At 36.3% G+C, this 25,990-nt stretch overlaps 1 long non-coding RNA gene across 3 annotated transcripts; it reads left to right on the top strand.

Moving 5' to 3' along the window:
• The first annotated feature begins 15,510 nt into the window (after positions 1–15,510).
• On the top strand, positions 15,511–25,607 carry LOC120182845. Of its 3 annotated transcripts, XR_005521877.1 has the most exons (8): positions 15,511–16,012; positions 16,575–16,652; positions 22,341–22,362; positions 22,455–22,846; positions 22,914–23,183; positions 23,276–23,496; positions 23,559–23,726; positions 25,059–25,607. It is a non-coding gene; the product is annotated as an uncharacterized LOC120182845 (long non-coding RNA). The 3 variants fall into 3 exon arrangements; XR_005521876.1 differs by having other exon boundaries at positions 22,455–23,183; XR_005521878.1 differs by lacking the exon at positions 25,059–25,607 and adding an exon at positions 24,049–24,095 and having other exon boundaries at positions 22,455–23,183.
• The last annotated feature ends 383 nt before the right edge of the window (positions 25,608–25,990 follow it).

Raw genomic sequence — 25,990 nt, 5'->3', positions numbered from 1 at the left:
TTGTTCAAGCATTTAAATTATTTCATGCTCTTGTTAAAAATCAGTTTAATACTAACATTGTTGCATTACAAACTGATGGTGGAGGTGAGTATCGAGGACTAGCATGTTCTCTTGCAGTTGTAAGAATTAATCACAGGGTTACATGTCCACATACCTCACAACAGAATGGAGTTGTTGAGCTTAAACACCGTCACATCATTGATACAACTTTAACACTTATAGCTCAGTCAACAGTCCCCTTCAAATACTAGTTGTATGTTATTCTTACTGCAGTTTACCTAATCAATAGGTTACCTGTAGATTTTCTTGGTGGAATTTCACCATTTGAGAATTTATACAGTAAGAAACCATATTATCAGTTTCTTCGAGTCTTTGGCTGTCAATGTTTTTCATGTCTTTGACCTTTCAATCGGCACAAGTTTGATTTCAGATCCAAGCCGTGTGTTACTCGGCTACTCACCACAACATCATGGATATCAATGTCTTGATGAATCGGGTCGTGTGTACATTTCTAGACACGTTGTGTTTAACGAGAACATATTCCCATGTGTGTCTCAACGTGTAGATGCTAACACAAGTGGTAAAAAATCTGGATAGGTTGTTCCTTTTCCTTGCAATGAGTCTAACCTAACTAGTCGCGAGGATACTGTGTGCTATGATCCAGTTACTATCCCTAACATGGTGCGTGATACTGTGGCAGGTTCTAATCACACACCTAGTATAAGTACTGATCGTGATGATGGGGTTCATACGATGGCGGTAGAACCAGATGCTGTTTCCGGGGCTATTGCTCCACTGGAGGCTAATTACAGTGAGCCAATGCCTCCAGGTGCTACTATAAGTAGTTACCATGATAGTCCAGCTGTTAGTCAGGAGCAAGGTGGTTCAAGAAGGACCGTAACTGATGAAAGTAACTGTGTGCATGATCAGCACACTACGAATAAACATCACATGGTCACTTGCAACAAAGTTGGAACTTTTAAGCCTAAGATTTATAACACGTTGTTTAACGAAACTCCTCTAAATGTGCAGGAGGCTTTACAAATAAACACTGGCGGGCTGCAGTTGAAATGGAGTTCAAGGCATTAATTGACAATACCACGTGGAAGCTAGTTCCTTTGTCAACTGATCGGAAGGCCATTGGCTGTAAGTGTCTGTTTTGTATTAAGCATAAATCTGATGGCTCTATCAATCGCTTTAAAGAGAGCCTTGTAGAAAAAGGGTACTCTCAAGTACCAGGATGTGACTTTGTTGTCACCTTTAGCCCGGTAGTGCGGTTCTTCACGATAAATGTGTTATTATCGGTTGCAGCCTCACGAGGGTGGCAAGTCTACCAAGTAGATGTCAATAATGCTTTCCTCAAGGGTGATCTACAGGAGGAAGTTTATATGTCCCAACCGGAAGGGTTCAAATAGACTGGTACTCATGGTGAAAAGCTGGTGTGCAAGCTTCAAAAAGCCCTTTATGGGCTCAGACAAGCTCCTCGTAACTAGTATCACAAGCTTCAACAATGCCTGTGTGATATGGTATTCCGGCCCTTTAGAGCTGATAGCTCTTTATTCATTCGTAGTTCGAAGACTAAGGTCACATATGTCGCTGTGTATGTTGATGACATTCCTGTAACAGATTCCTCTGAAAATCGGGTTAAAGAGGTTAAGAAGCAGCTTCATGATAAGTTCTCGTTAAATGATCTCGGGCTTGTCCACTATTTTTTAGGAATTGAAGTCGTTCATACAACAACTGGAATGTTCTTAAGTCAAAAGAAGTATGTGGAGGAACTGATGCACAAGTTTAATGTGCAAGACAAACCAGTGGACACACCTTTACCTATTACTCCTAAGTTGAGTTCAAAACATGCAGGAGCCTCTGTGAATGCTCAACAGTATCGAAGTGCAGTTGGTGCGCTATTGTATGTATGTCATACCATACCAGATATTGCATTTGTTGTTCATAAGGTTGCACAGTTTATACAGTCCCCTTGTGAAGCTCATTGGATAGGGTTTAAGCGCATTCTACGCTATTTAAAAGGTACGGTGGATTATGGGCTCTAGTTGACCAAGGGACAAGGCCAACTTCAGATCAAGGCGTTTACAGATGCTGATTGGGGTAGTGACCCGATGATAGGCGATCGATTTCCGGGTACTGTGTTTACCTAGGTAGTCACTTACTGTCATGGATTTCACGCAAGCAAAGGTCAGTGTCTCGATCCACGGCTGAGGCAGAATATCGTAGTCTTGCTGATACAACTGCTGAGGTTCTCTGGGTAAAAGTTGTTCTCGATGAAATGAATGTTGAATTATCGCAATCTCCAGTTATATGGTGTGATAATACAAGTACTGTTGCCATGGCTGCTAATCCAGTTTTGCATGCTAAAGTTAAACATGTGGACTTTGATGTTCACTTTGTTAGGGAAAAGGTCATGGACAAGCAACTAGTTGTCAATTATGTGTCAGCACACTGTCAAATTGCGGATGTATTGACAAAGCCATTGATTACAACTCGGTTTCAGGAATTACGCCAAAAGCTCAATGTGTTCTCGCTGCAAAGACTTCAGTTGCACAAATGTTGAGGGTTTTTTTTTCTTGCTTGAAGAAGTTGAAAAGCGGGGTGAATGTTGAGGAGCAAGTAATATCAGCTGGAAGGTGTGCCAGCTGGAATGGTTTGTTGCTGCATTTTATAACTGTTTTCTGTTGAAGGTTGTTAGGAGGTAAAGCCAGCTGTACATTGGGTTAAACTTACAGTGGTAACCCAGCAATCAGCATGGCTATATTAATAGATCTTAGGATCAAGGCCGATCATCATCATCAGCCTACATTATGTTTTCCCTTTACTTTCACTCTTGATTTCTGGTTTTTTCAGAACTGTGTACATCACAGTTTTAACACTACTGTCCAACCTCCCAATATTCATCTTGGTTCGGATTCGCTCGGATGGAGATGGGAGGCGGATAGGAAATTCACGTCCAAATCTGCTTATTCTTCTATCTTGCAGTTCGATATGAATGGGAGATGTACAAATTGGAAACGAATCTGGAAGGTAGAAGTCCCTCGATGAGTTCGAACCTTTTTGTGGTCAACTTTGCATGAACGCTTATTTACCAATGTCGAGCGCACTTGTCGCCACCTTTCAAGCTCGGAGGTGTGTTCGATTTTCCACTCGAGATATGAAGATCTGAATCACATCCTAAGATAGTGTAACATGGCTAAATACGTTTGGGGTAGAGTGATTCGGAAAGAGAGGCTTCCTGACTTTTACTCGAAACCGTTCAAGATATGGTTCGAACAAAATCTCAGAAGCTCTGATATGATGGTTGTAAATGAAGATGAATGGCAAATCAGGTTCACGGTTTACTATTGGAAATTATAGAAACACTATTAATTGCAATTCGGTCTTTGACTCCAATTATGTTCAACGTGAAGAGTTTGTTTCCAATTGCGACAGAATAGTTGATGAATTTGCGTCGGTCGTTGTACCTGCTACAACCTCCATAACTTTGTAGGCGAGACCTTATCTAGTGTGGTGCAAACCGAATGATGGATGGGTTAAAGCAAATTCAGATGGAGCTATAAGGCAAAATGATAAGGTAACAGTTGCTGTCGGATTGTTATGATACTCGAAGGGGACTTGGATTTATGGTTTCTCTAAAAGCTTGGGAAGATGTTCAGTCCTCATGCTTGGAGGTTTGGTTTCAGACGAATAGAATTTGAAATGGACAATCTTGAGGTCACAAAGCTATGGAATCACTGCTCTGAAGCTTTAAACGGAAGCACACTGGTTGAGGCTATCCTTGAGCTCCAAAACCGTGATTGGAATATAAAGATTTCTTACATACGTCGCAAACAGAATAAAGCTGTGGACTATCTAGCTACCATGAGTCGAGGTGCTCTTATTGGCTCTGTTGATTTCTCAGACCCTCCGGTGGAACTGACTGCTATATTGTAGGTCGATTGTTACCTTACTAACTAGTCTCTAGTTCACTCTGTATTACCCAAGAAAATTAATATCTTTTTCGATCATGTAGAATAAAGGCACATTATTATTGTGCTTTTCAATCAAAAAAATTAAAATTTTCAAAGAATATGTTTTCAACAGAACACATATTTTCCCTAATATAAATAACAGTAAATTGGGCCAATAATTCAAGCATATTAATTATTTGGCCCAATAGGTCAATCCTATCATTAATTTACAATCTATGACATTTGTTGCTCTGTAAGGCAAACTCGTCACGCCTACATGGCGAGTTTGCCCAATTATTCTTTTTTAATGGACTCATGTTTATGGGTCTCTGGGACCTAATTGTTTAATATATTTCTTGAAACTCGTCAGGCTCACATGACGAGTCACTTTAAAATATATTATTTTTGTAATTAAAATAATAAATAATAATTATAAATTATTTTTTAAATCGTAAAACTCGTCATGCGGACGTGATGAGTTCCATTTGAATTTAAAAAATTGTATTCGTTAACTAACAGTGGACAACAGGTAGATTCCAATGGCTATAACGGTTATTCCATTAGAACTTGTCATGTGAGCGTGACGAGTTGCATAAACTAATCGTTTATGACATTTGGATTTTGGAACTGTAAATAGAGATTTGGGGTTTAGGATTTGTATTGTGATTTGTTGAGAAGGCAAATAGAAGACTGAGAGAAAAAACATTTTTTTTAAGATTTTGCGTTAAAATGTCTAGTAGAGAAAAAATGCTACGTATTGATAATGTTCATATTTCATCACTTGAATTGACTAAGATAAGATTTATTACTTATATTTTTAAATTTTTAAATTATAAAATTAATTTGTTATTTTGAAAATTTTATTAAATTTTTGAGTTTTAAATTGTAGGTAGAAGAATGAGGCATTCGTCATTGAGAATGAAAAATGATGAGCCACATAAGTATATTGTTATTTATCTACATTAATCTTGATTAGAGTGATGTTTGTATTGATCTCGACGTTGATTGTACGTTGGAGACCTAAAACTCATACGTTTCATTTTTCTAGTGGCGAAGCGACGATTATTTTGAAAGATGTGGCTTACCAATTCGATGTTTCGATAAATCAGAGGGGAACACAGTGGGGATCGACGGGGTCACGCACCCAAATTTGAAAATTTATAATTTAGACCCTTAAATTTTCAATAATTTTAATTTGTCCCCATAAAATTTTTAGAATTTTAGATTAATCTTTAAAATGTTTGAATGTTTTTAATTAAAACCCCTTCCATGATTTTGAAAAAAAATCTTATTATATCTCGAATTTTGAAAATATTTAGTTACACTCTAATTTTTTTTTAAAAAAAATATAATTTAAACCCATCAAATTTTTTGAAAATTTTAATTTAAACCTTTAATTTTTTTAAAGTTTTAAGTTGGCCCCCAAACTCTATCACAAAGTTCCGCCACTTCGATACGACATTGGTGAGACATAACAATTACAAGCGAGATGAGATTTTTGAGTGATTATTGGGAAATGTTCCATCGGCAGATATCACAGATGGGTTTTGGATAGGAATGACGTGGTTGGAGAGTGAATTTCAAGTGGATGGCCATTCATCAAGCAAGAGGTCATGTATGTAGTCCTATCATATATTCTTCAGCTAATTGGAGGGATGTTGTTACCAGATAAATCTGGGAATTTGATGCACACATGGTATCTTCCGATACTGAAAAAGTTTATTGAGTGTCATTAATATAGTTAGAATTATGCGATTTTGGCGTTTTTATGCCGTGAACTTTGAAGGATACAAACGTGACAAGGGGTCAAAAAACAGATGTAGCGGGTTGTCTAGTCTTATTACAATCGTAGGCATGGTATCGCTTTCCATTTTTTATGTCAATTACAATAGCTCCAGTTGAGTTTATCTCTTTGCAAGGTGAATTCTTAAATTGATATTTTATTAAATTTATATTATTAATTAATATGTTTAGAAATTTTTAATTATGTTTTTCAAATGATGACATAGAATTATCGATACAAAAAGTTGACGGGTGAAACAGAATTTGTTGTACACATTAGGATCGATATTATTGGTAGACATGTGATAAATATTCTAAATTTTTTGTATAGCTTTTAAATTAAGAGAATTTGTTTTTATTTATACTAATATAGTATGTTTACAGTTTAATTGGATTTTGTATTGTGATTCAGAGATCCATCGGTGTCTACCACCATTATTTTTTAGAGAAAATCGCCTCAGTGACCAAAAAAAAGTTATAATATACGATTTTAACCAACTTTTTTTGGATTTGCCAAAATGACCAACAAAATCGCAACGCGAAATAAAAATCGCAACGCGATCCCCAGAATCGCAAATCAGTTTCCAAAATCGCAACGCGATTCTTGAAAATCGCAATGCGATAGTACAAATTCGCATTGCGATTTTCCAAAATCGCAACGCGAATATGAAAATCGCAACGCGAACACATAAATCGCAACGTGTATCCGTATATCGCAACGCGTATCCGTAAATCGCAATGCGTATCCGTATATCGCAACGCGTATCCGTAAATCGCAACGATAATCCGTAAATCGCAACGAGAATCTGTAAATCGCAACGATAATCCGTAAATCGCAACGAGAATCTGTAAATCGCAACGATAATCCGTAAATCGCAACGAGAATCTGTAAATCACAACACTGAAATTTTGGGTATATAACACTGAAATCATAAACTAAATCCCTAAATCGCAACTCATTCCATCTCCATCTATCACTCTCTCCGGCGACATCCGTTCCTATATCCAACGACATCCTTCCCAATCCGGCAACAGGTTTTAGTTTCGCAGCTCGTCTGTTTAGTAAATTAATTTAAACCATGAAATCATCTAATGTTGATCATGTTTGGATAGATTTGTGTTTTGGAGGGTCATGGGATAATGTTCATGGTGTTTTACAATATATGCCTTTACCCATGAATCTTCAACTAAAATTGTCTTTACAAAAGTTAACTTATGAAACTCTAATGCTACGTGTTTCAAATAAATTGAATTTAGAGCCCCTAAGTGGATTTAGGCTATCTTATCAGAGAAATGGTAAAGTTTATTTGTTAACCGACAATGAAGATGTTGAACGATTCATTGCTTACATTAGTGTTTCACAAGATGATGTTACATTGTATGTTGTTGAACCTAGAAGTAGTATTGTTGGGTCAGTAGCGGGTAGTAATCAACTAAGTTTTTCTCAAAACCCACAACCTTTCTCTAATCTAAATCCCAATCAACTTTCAGCACCAAATTCCGGTTTTCGTATTGACCAGTTACGATGATGAGCCAACAGAAAAATTGTGAGTACTAGTCAGTATTCGAAATTTGGTCTTGGTCAATATCCGGACTTTGATATTGGTCAATACACGGATTTTGATGATGTTTCAGAAGAAGAACAGACCATGTGTGTAATGATTTTAATATTGGTCAATACCCGAATTTTGATGATGAAACACCCGTTGCCGAGGAAGATGTTGTTGATGATAATGAGGAGGAAGTTACGACTGTGAATGAACATGTTGAACATCCATTCTGTAATTCATATAATCCTGAAGAAGAAAAAGAAGAAGAAAAAGTCCCCGAAGAAAAGAAAATGCCACGGGAGTATAACTGGAATATGCCAGAATTACTTTAGTTACCGGAAGAAGAGTTGGCAAAGAAAGCAGTTGATTGTTACACAAAAGTTATTCGTGTCAAGAAAGATGATTGTTTTGATACAAAGGAAGACTTGAAGATAGCTTTGTATACGAAATGTGTGGAAGATGGCTATCAACTAAAAGTTAACAAATCAAGCAAAGATCGTTTCGAAACAAGGTGTATGATTGACAAAAACTGTACGTGGCGTATGATTGCAAAGAGAATAAAAGATTGCAAAATGTTTCAAGTTAGGACTTTTATTGATAAACATACATGTTCAAGAACCCAAGTTTTTCCTCACCATAGACAGGCAAACAAAAAGGTGTTGGGTGGTTTTCTGGCTGAGTTAATGTTTTGAATGGCAGGGTATATCGGGGACATGAATTATGACTGACATGAATGCTCGGTTCAAGATTAGTATATCATATTCTCAAGCTTGGAGAGCCAAATGTTATGCCTTGGAATTGTTGAGGGGGTCGCCAGAAGCATCGTTTGCCCAACTGCCGGCTTATTGTCACAATTTAAAGCTGAAAAAATCCTGGGTCGGTAACTCATATCAAAACAGATAGAGATGGACGCTTTGAGTTGCTGTTTATCGCCATTGGTGCTACGGTTAGTAAATCAATATAATTTTGTTGACTCATTTTGTTAGTTACATGCATTTCACATTTAAATGATTATATTTCTTGTGTATATTATTTTGTAGATTCGTTCGTTTATTACTTGCATGCACCCAGTTATTATAGTTGACGGAGCACATTTGAAAGGTCGATACCTTGGAGTAAACTTATTAGCAGTAGCCATGGATGCTAACAATGGGATATTGCCAATAGCTTACGGGGTTGGCAAATCTGAAACCTCTGATCATGGACATGGTTTATGGGGCATCTTAGGGATTGCATAGGTCCTATTAGCAATCTGACAATCATATCCGATAGGGCAAACTCAATTGACAACGCTGTTAGAAGGTGTTTCCCAGATGCTTTTCATGGACTTTGTGGTGTTCATTTGTATAGAAATCTAAAATCAAGGTCTGCTGGTATAAAAAAGCACAAATGGACATACTGGAAGGCTGTAAAAGCTTATCGGGAAGTGGATTTCAATAAGCATATAAATTGTTTAAGACGTGTTTTGCCTCAGTGTGCTCAAACACTAGAAGATGTCGGGTTTGAAAGATGGTCAAGAGTACATCAACTTGGAGCAAGATATGGTTTCATGACGTCTAATAGTGCAGAATCAATCAACGCTCTAAGTCGTCATTCCCGGAAATTACCCATTACTATGTTAATGGAGTTTTTTCGAGCCTCTATTCAACAGTGGTACTACAAGAAAGAAACCATGCAGGTATTATTTCTTTGAATTCGTAACTTATCATATTTATATTTTACTAAGTATTGTTTATTTAAATTTACAGGAACATTGGAACATCGTGTTACACCATGGACTGAAAAAAAGATAACGAAACGTGTTGTGAAGTCAACGTCATGGAGAGTTGAACCATGTTCAAACACTTTGTTTCAAGTACTGGATAATAACTTAAATGGGCTAGTCGATCTAAATGCAAAGACGTGTAGTTGTATGAAATGGCAAACTTCTGGTTATCCGTGTGGCCATGTTATAAAAGTTGCTCTTCATTTAAACCAAGATGATTCAAGCGCATACGCTATGGATTGCTACACTACAGAAGTTTATCGACAGACTTATGCCGAGATTGTCTACCCTATTCCACATCCTTCTGAGTGGGACATACCAGATGACTTAAAAACAGTTTTGCCACCAGCCATGGACAGAAGGCTACCTGGCCGACCAAAAAGTCACGATCGTATACCGTCTAAGGGTGAAGAGAAGAAGAGATCGACATGTAGTCGGTGCAAGGAAAGTGGTCATACAAGGTTGACATGTGGATCACCAGTGCCATCAAAATCATCTTTTCCTCTACCAAAATATGGATCCTCATCAAAATCCAAAGCTCATATGGTGTCAAGCAAAAGGCAACCATCTTCAAATCCCAATCACAATTGGCTTCACCTTTTGGGACTGTTAACTTAGGTGATTTTTAAATGCAAACGTTGTATTATGTGGATTTTATGTGTGAACTTTTAACATTTTCAGTTGAATTAATGACTCAGGCCAACCATTTTGACTTAACCAACTCTTGTTATTCAGTTGTTATCACTATTAGGCATGCATTTGACTATCGCAACACGGAAATTACAATCGCAACGAGAGAATCGCAATGCGAAATGAAAATCGCATTGCGATTCTCTCGTTGCGATTTTCATTTCCGCATTGCGATTTTCATTTCGCATTGCGATTCTCTCGTTGCGATTTTCATTTCGCATTGCGATTTTCATTTCGCATTGCGATAGTCAATTTTGCCTTCAACATAATGCAGATTGAAATCAACAAAATCAACCATTACATTTCGCAATGCGGAAATGAAAATCGCAACGAGAGAATCGCAATGCGAAATGAAAATCGCAATGCGAAATGAAAATCGCAACGAGAGAATCGCAATGCGAAATGAAAATCGCAATGCGAAATGAAAATCGCAACGAGAGAATCGCAATGCGAAATTAAAATCGCATTGCGATTCTCCCATTGCGATTTTCATTTCCGCATTGCGATTTTCATTTCGCATTGCGATTCTCTCGTTGCGATTTTCATTTCGCATTGCGATTTTCATTTCGCATTGCGATAGTCAATTTTGCCTTCAACATAATGCAGATTGAAATCAACAAAATCAACCATTACATTTCAATCAATTAAACAAGCACAAATAAGAATTATATTCGCATCAATTACACAAATCAACTTTTACAAATCATCTTTTACAAATCAATTAAACAATAAAAAAAATAAGCAATAATTCTTATTTCCGATCATCTACTATTGAATCAACTTTTACAAATCAATTAAACAATCAAAAACAATCAATTAAACTATTGAATCAACTTTTGCAGCCATACATCATTTTCACGCAGTTCACTTCTGAGATTAACCTGCAGAAACCAAACATTTGCTCAAACAACACTTTCTACACATCTAAAACCTACAAACAGCAAATTATTGAATTCTAGGTACTTAACCAAATATTTTCAAACCAAAAGTATATAAACTTACCAATTGTTTATGGACATTTTTATAACGCGGATGCAGGTAGGCAGCGTCTCGTATATATCGATTTAGCCATATAATGCCGAAACCACAAGCCTACTGCAGCTCTATCTCTATCGGTGGGAGGTAGATACTTGATGCTTCCCGTCGTCAAACGCTCCAACGCCAAGCATACGAGAGGACCACAATCTCCTCTGGCTCCGCTCGTTTGTTGTGGCGCGGTCTCGTCTCTAATAACTGTAATATTGAGCTTCTTTGGCTTCTTGTTTCCAGAACGAGTCCAATAATTGATCGCATCCAAGAATTTAGCCAAATGAGAGCTCCATCCCTTAATAACATCTCTTAAATCAGCCAATGATATGTAATTTATCATGCTGTCATACACTATTGTCTTAAGGGATGGGAGCTGAAGCTCGACGAGAATCCAATGTTTACGTTCTAAAACAGGGATAAACACCTGCAATCATAAAATAATTCATTTGCGCACTTATTTCATAAAACCTTTAAACTCAATCTAAAATAAATACTAACCTTATCGACCTCCCACCATGCAGGATAAAGTTTAGCTTGTCCATTGCCCAAATCAAATGATTCATTTCGTGCATTCTTCAAGTGAACGGCGTGAAAAGACGTCGGCATAATTGTATATCGTATATTTTTATTTTTCTTAAGTTTCTTATTATTAGAAGACGTGTCACCCACGCATCGATATGCTGTTTTACAAAAAAAGACATATATTAGTGACTTACATAAATTTAAAAAAAAAATTAATCAAATTGAAATATAAGAAAAATATAAGACTTACCCCCCCCCATCGAAATAGCCATTGTCTTCGACCCCTATATACGCCCCACCAAGACCGATCAAGCAACAAATAGATATCATCGGTGAGCTTGCATATGTCAGTGAAACACCCCTGGCTCCGCTCATGTAGATAAAAATCAACAGCGGTCTTAGCCCAAAGGGTGTTATCCAGAATTGTGTCCGGTAGTTGTTCCCTCTCTTCAGATACCGGTATGGTACTGGCCGGTAACTCATACAAGAGCCAACTTGAATCCATCATGTCCGGCACGTCAGAGGGTTTCTCAAGAAGCCTACATATGACGCCATGTGAATCGGGCTCTTGAATGGTGGGAGGGACCTCTTCAATGATGACAGTGGCCTCTTGAACGGTGGGAGGGGACTCTCGAGGAATGATAGGGGGGGCCTCTTCAACGATAGGAGTGGACTCTTGAGGGATGACAGGCGAGTCGGGCTTCTTCTTGCGGTGTCTTCGCACTATTGGGGTGTACGGAGACTTAATAGCACGTGCACGCTGTCTGATGCGTGAACTCCGTCGTGCAAGCATAACCCGACGTAAAGCATCCACTCTATCGGGCCGCTAAATAATTAAATACAAAAATCAGTAAATAAACAGACATGATATTTAAACAGTGAAAACAAAGACAAATATGTTTCAAACTTGCATTGTATTCACCCAAGTCATTATTCTATCATATGGAAAATCTTAAACTTACCTCGTTGCGTAGAGTATGAACCTCATTCTACAACGATACTATCATCTCACGTAGAGCGGCAACCTCACCACGTAAAGTTGACACCTCCACACGCCATGCACCATCGTTATCGCGTAGAGTACCGATCTCCTCACGCAAGGCATTGACCTCATCACGTAACTCCCTTGACTCATCCCGTTGAGGTGGAGGTGGAGAACAGGGAGATAGGAGTCGTGGCATCTTTGCCGGTCGCCTATCATGAGGTGATGGTGGAGAAGAGGCTCGATGATGTGACGGGATAGGTGATGGCTCTCGTTCTAGAGGTGTATAGTCGGGTCGATCGGGTGATGGCTCTAGGTGAGGTGATGGCTCTCGAATTGGAGGAAGTGGATGCTGCTCATCATCCGTGCCATCAAAAAATTCTGACTAGCTTGCCACCAATCAGTGGCAAGCTCTTCCTCCGTGGGTGTCAGTCTTTGTAATGGAATGTTAGCCTCCTAAAATATAAAAACTCAAACAAAGTTAAACGTCTACTATTAATAACTTGTTTATATATTATATGAAAGTATTTGTGTTAACTTACATTATTTATTGTGGCATATGGTATTAAGTCTTCCCAATCCAACAGAGTTTCCTCTTCCAGGAAATAGCCCTGGGAATATCATTTGACGTTTTTATTGCATATGTACGCATGCTGGGGAAAGCCTCGAATATCCAAATCTACAAACTATAATAACAAAATTAGTAATTGTTAAATAATTAATTATAATTTTAGAAACATTATATAGAAATTCTTACCTTAAAGGCCCAAACAAAGCCTGACAAAGTGTATTTGGACCCATCGCCCCGCAAACTTTTGCGGTCATCAAAGGCAGACGACAACTTAGTCCAAGTAGCTTTCCATATATACGAACCCCACGGAAACAGATTCCATGCATTCAGGTCCTCTACCAATATTATTAGCTCCCGATGAATAGGTTGTCTGGCCTCTCTGCCTAAAAAGCCGGCATACACAAGTAGTAGAAGGCATACTCGGACAACATCGACGTCATCCATCCGAGTGAAACCAGCTTTCTTATTAAACAATTTCTTCAGGTCGTCGACATGTAGGTTCGGCTTCTCCATTGACTCATCCGAAAAAACCCGGGATAACCATGATGGGCGGGCGATATGACGAGTGTACCGGCCTACATCATCGTGTCCGAATCGTAGACCAGTGATTAAGCAGAACTCCTTCCGCCCAAAACAAGTATACGCTGGTGGAAAATGAAACCATATCTCTTCCTCACCACGTTGTATACTGTCGGGTAGATTTGATGTCATGGTCTGAAACCACAAATGGGTCAAATTAGCATCTCCACCCGGATGCTGTACTCTCAGCCATGGCCCGAAGTAGGTTTCCTCAAACAATTGTCTTTGAGCAGGTGAAAGCTTCTTTGCAATTGTAGTGGCCAGGCTGACTTTATTTCTCAAGGTCAATTGAGCCGAAAAAAATTTCTACAAAAACAATAAACATACCAAGTTAGATATACCAAAAACTACACTGTGAAGATATACCAAAAACAATAAACATAAAAAGTAGTAGTTTATTCTTGAAACTAAAATTTGCAACACTGTTTTGTCTTTTGGTTGAAATGAAAATCGCAACGAGAGAATCGCAACGCGAGATGACAATCGCAACGAGAGAATCGCAACGCGAAATGAAAATCGCAACGAGAGAATCGCAACGCGAATGAAAATCGCAATGCGATTTTGGTTTCGCGTTGCGATTCTCTCGTTGCGATTTTCATTTCGCGTTGCGATTCTCTCGTTGCGCTTTTCATTTCTCTCGTTGCGACAGTCATTCTCTCGTTGCGATTTTCATTTATCTCGTTGCGACTCTTCTGCAAATTGAAACTTGAATGGATTGCATTACTTCAACCAAAAGACAGAACAAAGACAAAGACAAATACTAACTTGAAAATCGGAACGAGAGAATAGCAACGCGAAATGAAAATCGCAACGACAGAATCGTAACGCGAAATGAAATCTAAGTGAAATGGTTAATCTATTATTGAAATGACCAGTAAACTTATCATCAGTTTCAATATGAAAAACCTACAATAATGCAAACATTTCAAATAAAAATAATTAAAAAAACTAACCCTCGGAGGTTGATTTTCCATTTCTGAATATTGTGAGGGATTTCTGACCGTGAATGGTTGTGAGGGATTTCGCCGGAGATGGGGACGGAAATCTTCGGAGATGGGGACGGATTTCTTCGCCGTAGAGAGTGAGAGATGGAGATGGGACTGAGTTGTGATTTTAGGTTTTAGGTTATGAGTTGCGATTACGGGATTTTGTCTTAATATTTTTTGTAATTTGAAAATAAAATACGCGTAGCGATTATAATGGCGCTTTAAATATCGCGTTGCGATTTACGGATACGCGTTGCGATTTTATGTATTATCGTTGCGATTTACGGATACGCGTTGCGATATACGGATACGCATTGCGATTTACCCATACGCGTTGCGATTTACGGATACACGTTGCGATTTACGGATACGCGTTGCGATTTATGTGTTCGCGTTGCGATTTTCATATTCGCGTTGCGATTTTGGAAAATCGCAATGCGATTTTCATATTCGCGTTGCGATTTTGGAAAATCGCAATGCGAATTTGTACTATCGCATTGCGATTTTCAAGAATCGCGTTGCGATTTTGGAAACTGATTTGCGATTCTGGGGATCGTGTTGCGATTTTTATTTCGCGTTGCGATTTTGTTGGTCATTTTGGCAAATCCAAAAAAAGTTGGTTAAAATCGTATATTATAACTTTTTTTTGGTCACTGAGGCGATTTTCTCTATTTTTTAAGGAGCATAGACATGGTGTGTCGTAACGTCGTTGTTTCATTTTATCATTGTTGAGATCCATGCTACAGATAAAGTTGTCACACCCCAAAATTCTAGGAATAATTTTAGTAATTTCAACTATCTTTTTCAAGGGACTAAATTACGAGAATTTGGAATCGTAAGAGCTCTCTTGTGAGCTTCATGTTAGTTCGAGGACTTGAATTAGGATTTACCCTTTTTCTTTAACCACAAATCACAAAAATACATGAAAACATAAATTTATAGTTTTCGGGTTTTGAACCCATATCTAAAAGCATTGAGAACCATGTCTCTACCTTCTAGACTAGTTACTATAGTTGTAATAAAATAATCAAAATATCTGATAAATTATTTCTTTTGGATTTTTAAAACCTTGAGCTAATTGGCCTCCAAATTTTCTTTACGTTTTCAAACAGAAATCAAGATTTTAGAAACCCCAAATCCTGACCCAACTGATCTTCCCATCTTCGATCATCGACTTCAGGTCAGGGGTGATCGATAGTGCCACCACTGCCAGTAGTGTGATTGTCTCGCTACTCTAATATTGGTTGACAATCACTTGTATCATCCATCATTTTTTATAAAATAAGCAAAGGGCATTCAAGCACCATCATCGATCTCGGTCATCACCTAACGGTGTCGTGCACCGTCTTTGTCATCGTGCTTGCCCTCGTCTGGTGACTAAAACCCCTCAACCAATTCGTCGAATATTGTCGTCGATCGTCGTGGAAAGCTCCCGGAAGTTTCGTCAAAAACCTAACCAAATCGTTTTTCCCTCCGATTTAGGCCATGTTAGGCCTACGTTCGCCTCACTGCCTTCATATTCGGGATCCTCAGCTCATTCCAATCAAAACATGATCGGATTCATCGCCCCACTGTCGTTTGTTTGTAGTCCACCGTGGTAAGTGCTCCGATCTTCTTTTTCCATCCGATTCACTGTGGTTTGGCTGCATTTTTTTATCTATTTTTGGTTGATTATGGTGAGTCCTTGAATAAGGAGTAATCTGCTGCTTGAATCGACTCTGTTTCCGTTATTACACTTCACCACGCGTCACTGTCGTGCGTGGGCCTTCTCAGTAAGCAGGAAATTTTCTAAAACTAGTTCAGTTGGATCGGATCGGACTGAATCAATTGTTTACAATGAATTGATCAGTGTTACATTGAGTTAACTCGTTGAATTAACCCACTGAGTCAAATCAAACTACTCTGACCCGTTGACTTTAACTGACTGTTAACCTGACAAAAGTTAACTTTGACTTTGATCATGATTGACTTTGACCAAAAATTCAAAATTTTCAAAAACTTCTATTTCATGTTTTTCGACGACCTGAGTCCGAATCTGAAGTTTGTTTCACCAAATTCAAACTAAATAAGATGTTTTCGATGTTTTGTCTCTCGATTCAATATGAAGTTTCACGTTTATATTATGTTTCTGACGTAAATTCATTTGCTATGTATCCGAGACTTTAAGGGGTGTGAAATTAAAGTTCAAGAGCGATCGATGGAGATTATTTGGTCGATCGATGTACATAGAAATTAAGGTAATACTTCACTGCCTTTGGAATGCTTTATCGTACTTGTTTGATAATTGATAATTCTATGAATGAAAATGATCGGTCTCGTGCTTATTGAGGATTTCTGAAACTAATACTAAATACGGTATAAAGGCGATAAATTGAATAAGACTCGATGGATTCGTGTAAGTAACTAGAAGATTAACGATAAATAATTTCAAGTTAAATTGTTAATTAGTAATTTAAGTAACCAATGAATCCGTAAACTCTGATTTCTTCTGTAAAAAGGTTAAATACCGAATATAATTGGAAAATAAATTATGAAAATAAACATGCTAGGTAAAATTACGAAAATACCCTTATGATGTAAAAAGCCAAGAATTGTGCCCAAAGTGGAAAATAACCCTGAAAGCATACTTAGAGTTATATTCCTAAGAAATGCCTAAAGACTAAACCAATCAAGGTATCAATTACGTCTGAATAGTTCGAAATATCTGAATTATATGATAAGATTGAATCGAAAGATAATGACTTGAATAACCCTGAGTATTGAAATGACCCAAATACCCCTAAAGGTTATGGAGATAACCTTAAAGGTTATGACGATAACCCAAGTACGTCGATCATCTTGGAGACTGCTACAATACATAAATAAAACAAATACCATTGGAATACATACATTTCCTCAAGATCTGTTCAACGATGGTTCTGAAGATGATCAGTTTGACTAGTGTTGTCAGTACTAAAGTGTGAATATTCTTGAAGTGTATCGATTCGAGTGGTTGAAAGGTATTGCAGTATTGGGATTTGTTCAGCTTGAGTTGACCTGATATCCTAATAAATCAACATGAATACCGTAAATCATTGTTTCACCCTTATTGGATTAAGTTTCTAAGAATCCACTAGAAGCAAAGTGTCCGAAATACCCCTGATAGCCTAAATAATGGAATCGCTCTGGTTATATATGAAAATATTAATTTATTCTGATGTAAAGGTTCCTAAATACCTTTTTGATACATTTGAAATACTAAATGACCCTGAAGTATCAATCTCTGAATGTCTATTTAGATCCGATAGGAATTAAACCCTTTTAATAGGGATCTCGATCGTAAAATCCGATCAATTTTACGTAAGTTCATACTTTCTATTCCTGATAATTTCCAAGAGCCTTCGAAAAATATATGGATCTTATAGTATGTTCCCTATTGAAAAAAATGTTTTTAATGATTTATATAAAGTACAGTTTATGATATATGGTTTTTGATTTTTGACACAAGGTACAATTAGCTCATGATTTATGATATTACTGTCTGCTATTTGATCTATTTTATTGGGGTACTATCTGGGTAGGTGTCTAGAAACTCTGATTCAGCTAGTTGGTAAATCATTTTTATTCTGATCATTCATATTGGATTCCTAGATCTCAGGGGTCTAGGGTAAGTCCTTATGGATGCCTGTTATGGGGTACTACATTTGGTGTACGGTTGGAGGAAACTCTATATTTTAAATAAACCCAACTTCTGATTTCTGTTTTCTGATATTAAAGGTTCTATCTGAAATTGTTTTATTGGGGTATTGATTGAATAGGATTCTAGAGCCTATGAGGTTCAGCTAGCTGGTAATCTTTTCCGTTCTGATCATTCATGTTAGACTCATAGATCCTAGAGGTCTAGGGTAAGTCTTTATGGATGATGTCCTGGGGAATTTCACATTGAGTATTCGGATGGAGGGTACTACAGTGATTTTAAAAAACTTGTTTTACTGAAATAACTACTACTATTTTTAAACTATGATTATTTTTTATTATGGTTCTGAAGGAACACACTAGACATCTATTTTAATCTCATGAACTTGTTCTTCTGAATGTTTACTCTAAGCTACAAGCTACTTGTCTGTAATTTGAAGAAATATCAGTGGAACCTCATATTATCACAGGAACCTGTATATGCCTCAAAGAATAATGAAAATTTCTGCTTTGTCATGTCTACTTGTCCTTAGCATTCTTTTGGTAGTTTTGTATTACTGAACTTCTCAAACTCACACTTTTACTCACCATTTCATGTTAAAAGAATCGATCAAGTGACACTATCGACTTCAGTAATGGAGTTCAATGAGCTTGGCTTGTAGAGTACGGTACAAGTGTAATTAGGGGGGCATGTAGGTCACATTTGATTTTTATACTGAGTATGGAACTTGTATGATTTTAATTATGTTTTTAATTTATGAATGGTTTTCTAAACTTGTATTTTATTTATAAATTGTTATATGATTTTACATGTTTTACCATAAATTTTATTTTTTTCCTGGATTTTTACTGTGGGTCGCTCCGATAGCCCTAATGTGATACCTCAGATTGGATCGGATCACCCGTATCGGTCTGAGGGTGTTACAAAAGTATTGCAACAATTTGGGTCCTGTCAACCGATGAAAATGTAAATATTTAACAAGGATGAACTCCACAGAATAGAAGTGCTTGGAAGCATAAAGAGGATTGATCGAGGAAGCAAGCTACATACATACAACAATAAAATGAGAGATATTTATTTGTGCCTATTCATTATGAGCTTATACCAGATGATCTTGATTTCACAAGATCTCTCTACCTAAAAACTTATGAAACAAATGCAAAATCATATTTAATAACGTTGGGAGGTTTGATCGAATGAGAATAAATGAAGGTAAAACATGCAAAGGCTAAAAAATCATCATCAACAACATCTTCTGTTTCTACGAATTATTTTGCATCTCATGCAAGCTATGATGTATATCCTCGGTATCATGATTTAATAAAGAGCCATTCAGAGTGGAAAGGAAGTTCATGGGATACAATGTCGCCCTTTCAACCACCTTCGACAAAAGTTACGGGTCTATAAGATCACTTGCTATATGCTTAATCACCTAGTGATTTTGGTGTGCATTTTGAGACAACGATGTCAATATTGACATCAGATACCTTAAATAGTCCATCATTATCACCCAAAGGTGGAAATCGAAGTGGTGGACTAATGTACTACAACATTTCAACAAGAAACAAACGTAAAAGAACATGATGAAGGCGGATGACTAAAAAATTGATGAGTCACACGTTATTATCATTCAACCACTCCTCGACATCGTCAAGAATTAAAAAATGTAAGTAACTTTTATTATTATTAGTGATTGTATTTACTAAAATAAATTTTAATTATTAGTTTGTAGTAAAGTATTTACATAATAAATTAAATCATTTAATTTGTCAAATTTTAATATTTATTTTTAATTATTATTGAATATTTTTTAAAATGATATGAACATAAAAATATTTATTTATATTTAAAAAGAATTCCATTTTTGACGTGTAAATGATATGAACATGAATAAATTTTAAATGATATGAACATGAACTATTTAAAATGATATGAAACAAGAAAATATTTACAACATAAATGAAATTGTGTTTAATTAGTAAAAGTTCTTTGGAACTTGTCACCCCACATGATAAGTTTCAATGGAATTTTAAAAAAAATTCCTAATGTTCAGTTAACGAATTTAATTTTTAAATTTAAGCGAAACTCGTCACCACCACATGACCAGTACCATGATTTACAAAAACTAAATTTTAATTATTATATATTATTTTAATTACAAAAAATAATATATTTTAATGACTTATCTTGTGAACATGACGATTTTCAAGAAATATATTAAACATTAGACCCCATGGGATCCACAGACCCGAGACCCTTAAAATATAATATTTAGGTAAACTCGCCATATGGATGTGACTAGTTTGCCCTAAATTAGAAAATATCGTAGATTGCAAATTAATGTTAAGGTTGACCTATTGGGCCAAATAATTAATCTGCTTAGATTATTAGCCTAATTTTGTAGGGATGCCAATTTAACCCAAAACCAATGGGTTTCAACCTGACCTGATTCAATTGGGTCAGATTTTTTTTAAAATTAGTTTCGAGTCTGGATGGGGTCAGATTTAAAAAAAAATTAAGGGGGTGAGGTCGAGTAGGGTTGGGTTCAGGTGGAGAGTGAAAAAACTCTGACCCTACTTAACCCACAGATGATAATGTAATTTCTTTAAAAAATTAAGGGGGTGAGGTCGAGTAGGGTAGGGTTGGGTCGAATCTACACTCTAATAATTCAGATCAGGTCAGAGTCAATCAAAACTATATATTTTCAAGTCAGATCGGTGATAAGTTATAATTAGATACATTTTTTATGTTTAATTCCTCCACATCCTTATTATAATTTGACCTTAATTATGAAAATATTGTTTGTTTTGATTTAGAATGTGAAATATGTATGCAACGGTGAAAATCAGCTCAAAAGTGTGTTTTTAGCCTTCTATGTGAGAATCAAGTCTTTTGGGAGAATGTGGAATTGAGCATAAGACTATCTTTGATAAGGCGTGACCACGCCTTATGAAAAACACGCGACTAATGCCTGATAGCATAAGACTATTTTAGTTAAGGCAAGACTACACCTTATGACTTACATGTGACTGTTGTCTGATATGAAGAGTTTGACTTTTTGGAATCAAATTAGGGATGAAACTCGCTTTTTTGATATTTCCATTATTTTGAAAGTATCTGACCAAGAATCAATCTCTTTTCTATTAAGACTTTATTTATTTTGGGTTACCTTTATTTTAGCTTTTTCCTCATTTGATTTAGACTTTATTAAAATGGACCTACCTTTCTTTTAGGGTTTTGGCTCTCTATAAAGAGCATGTCAGTCTTCTTTAGGGATTATTTATCTTTCTACATTATAACTTCTTCTTTTTTCTTATATTTCATCCCACCATGAGTGGCTAAGTTTTTATTTATGATTCAAGGGTGAAACAATTTTGTTGTAATTTTGTGAGGCTTGTGCTCAACTAGTATTTCTCCTTTAATCTAAGTAATCTTTATTTCTTGTTCTTATTTTATGAATTCTTGATATTGATTAAATTGATGGCTTAACGCAATATTGAGTTTTCTATCACTAATCATAAGTAAGGTAAGTCTCATGATTTGTGTTTGTTACAGTTTATTATCCTAACTTCGCATTACACATGATAGTCTCCAAGGAAATATGGTACAAAATTAATTGATTTTGTTTTAGTTGTTCTCATGATTCTTAATGATGTCATTAATGGTAAGATTTGATTTGAATGTTTGTTGCAAATGAGTAGGATAATAAATTATAAAAGGGGAACCATACTTGTTACGGTTTCGAGGAGGTGACTAATTACGTGGATATTGAAAAATCGATCTTTTAAGCCTATGATCAAAATTATATTCGGATGAAAAACACACCTTTGAATTGAAGTTTGGTAAGAATTGATTTTTGTTATTTTTAGTTTTAGTTTTATTTCTTGATTTTAGTTTCATAAACCAAAATCCCCAATTTTACTTTTATTGCTTTAACATTGAGATTCTAATTTCAACTCTCTTGGGATTCGATCTGATCTCGCTATTACTACAAGTTATTTTAATAAAATCAGTTTTTATTTTACAAGACTTCGACAACCTTGTCAAATTGGCAACATTGTCGCGGAGCTATTTTAGTTTCTCATTGCTTTATTTTATTTTTCATTTTACGCGAATAGGACTCTCAAGGAGTTGGATGCCCTAGATTTAAATCAACAACCTTTATGCATAATTTTTTCTAATTTTGAATGTGATTTTAAGTTAAAATCTGGTTTAAATCACTTACTTCTTTCTTTTCATGGACATGCAGGCTAAGATCCCTACAAACATTTGTAAGAATTCTATATTGTTTGCTCCGGAATAAAACCACATGGAGTCACTGGTGAACAAATTAGTTTAAAGGCTTCTTTTCTTTTCATTAAAGGATCAAGTAAAGATTGGCTCTGCTATCAATTACTACATGGAATGAGATGAAGAGCCTATTTTTGGAGAAGTTTTTTCATGTCTCCAAGGCCGTAAACATCAGAAAAGAAATCTATGGCATTACGCAACTCACTGATGAGACTTTATACGAGTATTGAGAGATGTTCAAGTGATTATGCGCTAGTTTTCCCTGTCATCAAATCATGGACCAACTTCTAATCTAATATTCTATGAAGAATTGTTGCCAATGGATAGAAGCACGATCGATGTAGCAAGTGGTGGAGCTTTAGTGAACCTCACGCCTGAAGGAGCCAAGGAGTTAATTTCGTACATGGATGAAAATTCCCAAAAATGTGGTACAAGATGAACAAATCTGTTAACCAAGTCAGCAAGGTAAGAATTGATTCTCTTAAAAATAAAATTTCTGACGTAATTACTTTGGTTCATCAAATTGTTGCAGGACAGGTACAAGTACAAAAGCTTGTGGAATATGTTCAATTCAAGGGCATCCTACGGATATGGTTTCTACATTGCAATATGATTGGTACAAGAGGATAATGTTTTAGGTGGATTCCAAAATCAACTCTAAAGGAAGAACGATCCTTTTACTAATCTTACAACCAAGATGGAGAGATCGTCCAAAATCTAAGTTACAAGAATCAAAGAGGACAACAAAGATATAACCCTAAAAATTTTGCTAGACTGGCCGAACATCAATCTTCAAATTCAGGTATGTCTTTAGAGGGTTATTTCAAAAGTCTAGCTAACTCTACTCATGTATTTCAATAGAAAACAAGGGGAACAATTCACGTACTTCAACAGGAAATGAGGATGAGAATTCAAAGTTTAGGCAATCAAATTACTCAATTGGCCACGTCAGTAAATTGGAAGCACAAAATTTTGGAAAATTATCTTCATAAACGGAGGTGAATCCAAAGGAAAATTGTAGTGCAATTTCACTGACAAGCGGTAAAAAAATTCCTTCAGGATCAATTCCACCTAAAAGAAGATGAGCAAAAGGAAGATTCAATGTGTTGTTAAAGGTAACATTCAATCCTCCACTATCATTTTCATCTCACACTCATTTGTCTCCATTTCCTAGCAGGTTATATAAGCCAAAGGAAGATGAGAAAAATGTTATCTTGGATACATTTAGGAAGGTTGAGATTAATATTCCATTGGTGGATGCTATCAAGAAAATTCCTAAGTATACAAGATTTTGAAGGAATTATGCACTAATAAACGGAAACCGAAAGAAAAAGAAAGGGTTCAGGTAAGCAAAAATGTGTCATCCATTTTGCAAAAAAATATGCCAGAGAAATGTGGAGATCAGAGCATGTTTTCTTTACCATATGTTATTGGTAATAAAAGAATTAAGCATGCTATGTTAGACTTGGGAGCTTCGATTAATAACATGAATTGAATGACTTGCAAGAAACTGACATGGTAATTCAATTATCTGATCGTTCTCATATTCACCCACTTGGTTGTTGAAGATGTTTTGGTACATGTTAATGAGTTGATTTTTCCGGTAGATTTTTGCATCTTGAAAATAGAATGTAATTCATCTTCAAAATCACCTTCGATCTTGTTAGGAAGACCATTCATGAAGACATCAAAGACCAAGATCGATGTGGATGAGTGATGCAGGGGGATCTGAGACAGATGATGCTGAGCTGTCAGATTGCACGTTGATGGCGCTGAGATACCATGAGTTGGCAGATCAGCGCAAAGGCGGGAATTGATTGTGACATGTTCCTTATTGGGGTCGTTTTGAGTATGTTTCAGTCTTTTGGCCATAACTTTGGCTACAGGTGTCAGAATCGCGCATAAGACCCCAATCCGGAAAGCTCTTTTCGACGCGCACGCTCTCCACATTGAGCTACGCTCCATGTGGCCTTTTTTTCTACCTCAAATTCTGCCGTTTTCCCCTCCGAATCACTAGATTTAGTTATTTTTTACTATTTATGGTAATATTTCGATTGTTAATTAGGAAGTCAATTTAAATCCGATTTAGACCGGATTTTTGGGAGATTGCTTATTTTATTTCGAATTCAATTAGAGTGATTTTCGGGATTTGCTATTTTTGGCAAAATTCGAATAAATACGATTTTTGCTATTTTTGGCAAAATTCGAATAAAGACGATTTTTTTTAGCTATAACAGTCCGGCTTGTGGACTGCTTTTGACAGTTATTGATTTTATAATATTTTATTAAACCCTAGAGACTTTTTTTTCTCTGGTTTTTGGGCGAATTTTCTCTTGTGAATCGTCTGTCGGAGCTAGCCTACAGGATAATCACTATTCTGTCTGGCGTCAATGAGGGTACTATGTCTGTGGAGTTTAGAGGCAAACTTGCGAAATTCAATAATCTTGATGTAATGAAATACCATAATAATGTGCAATCTATTTGTCAAATTGATGTGGTTGATTCAATTGTGTAGGACGTCTTTACGTAAGAAAATATTGATTGTGAGTTGCAATTGTGTGCATAATCAGACCTTGAAGAAAATGATGATGAGAATGACCAAGAATAAGTATTTTCAGCATCATCTCTTGAACAAGCAAAATCAAATGCTAACAAAATGCGTCATTCTATTGTGCAGGCCCCCAATTTGGAACTAAAAGATTTACTCGACCACCTTAAATACATATACTTAGGAGAAGATGAGACATTTTTGGTCATAATCTCAAAAGGACTCACAACCGACAAGAGAAGAAATTGGTTCAGGTTTTAAAAGAGCAAGAAGCAATTGGATGGACCTTAACCGACATCAAAGGTATAAGTCCATCATTTGTATGCATAGAATACTGCTTGAAGATGGTACCAAACCTTCAAGGGAAGCAAAAGGAGGTTAAATCTATCCATGAACGAAGTGGCGATGAAGGAAATACATAAAACTATTAGAAGCAGGAATAACTTATCAAATCTCATATAGTAAATAGGTAAGTCCAATTCACGTTGTCCCAAAGAAGACAGGGATCACTATAGTAAGAAATTCGAACAATAAACTTGTACCAATGTGTGTGCAAAAAAGTTGTCGAATGGCATAGATTTTAGAAAGCTTAATCATGTGACTAGGAAAGATCACTTTCCTTTACCTTTCATAGACCAATGTTAGAGAGGTTGGCTGGAAAATCTTTCTTTTATTTTCTTGATGGCTCTTCAAATTTTTATCAGATTGGGAACCTATGCATGATTCAATTGTGTAGGAGTCTTTACGTAAGAAAATATTGATTGTGAGTTGCAATTGTGTGCATAATCAGACCTTGAAGAAAATGATGATGAGAATGACCAAGAATAAGTATTTTCAGCATCATCTCTTGAACAAGCAAAATCAAATGCTAACAAATGCGTCATTCTATGTGCAGGCCCCCAATTTGGAACTAAAAGATTTACTCGACCACCTTAAATACATATACTTAGGAGAAAGATGAGACATTTTGGTCATAATCTCAAAAGGACTCACAACGAACAAGAGAAGAAATTGGTTCAGGTTTAAAAGAGCATAAAGAAGCAATTGGATGAACCTTAACC

The sequence above is a fragment of the Hibiscus syriacus genome, unplaced genomic scaffold, assembly GCF_006381635.1.
Source record: "Hibiscus syriacus cultivar Baekdansim isolate YM2019G1 unplaced genomic scaffold, ASM638163v2 tig00112738_pilon, whole genome shotgun sequence".
NCBI classification, from domain to species: domain Eukaryota; kingdom Viridiplantae; phylum Streptophyta; class Magnoliopsida; order Malvales; family Malvaceae; genus Hibiscus; species Hibiscus syriacus.
Note: the sequence above shows the minus strand (reverse complement) of the source record. Positions and strands in the feature narration are given on the sequence as shown.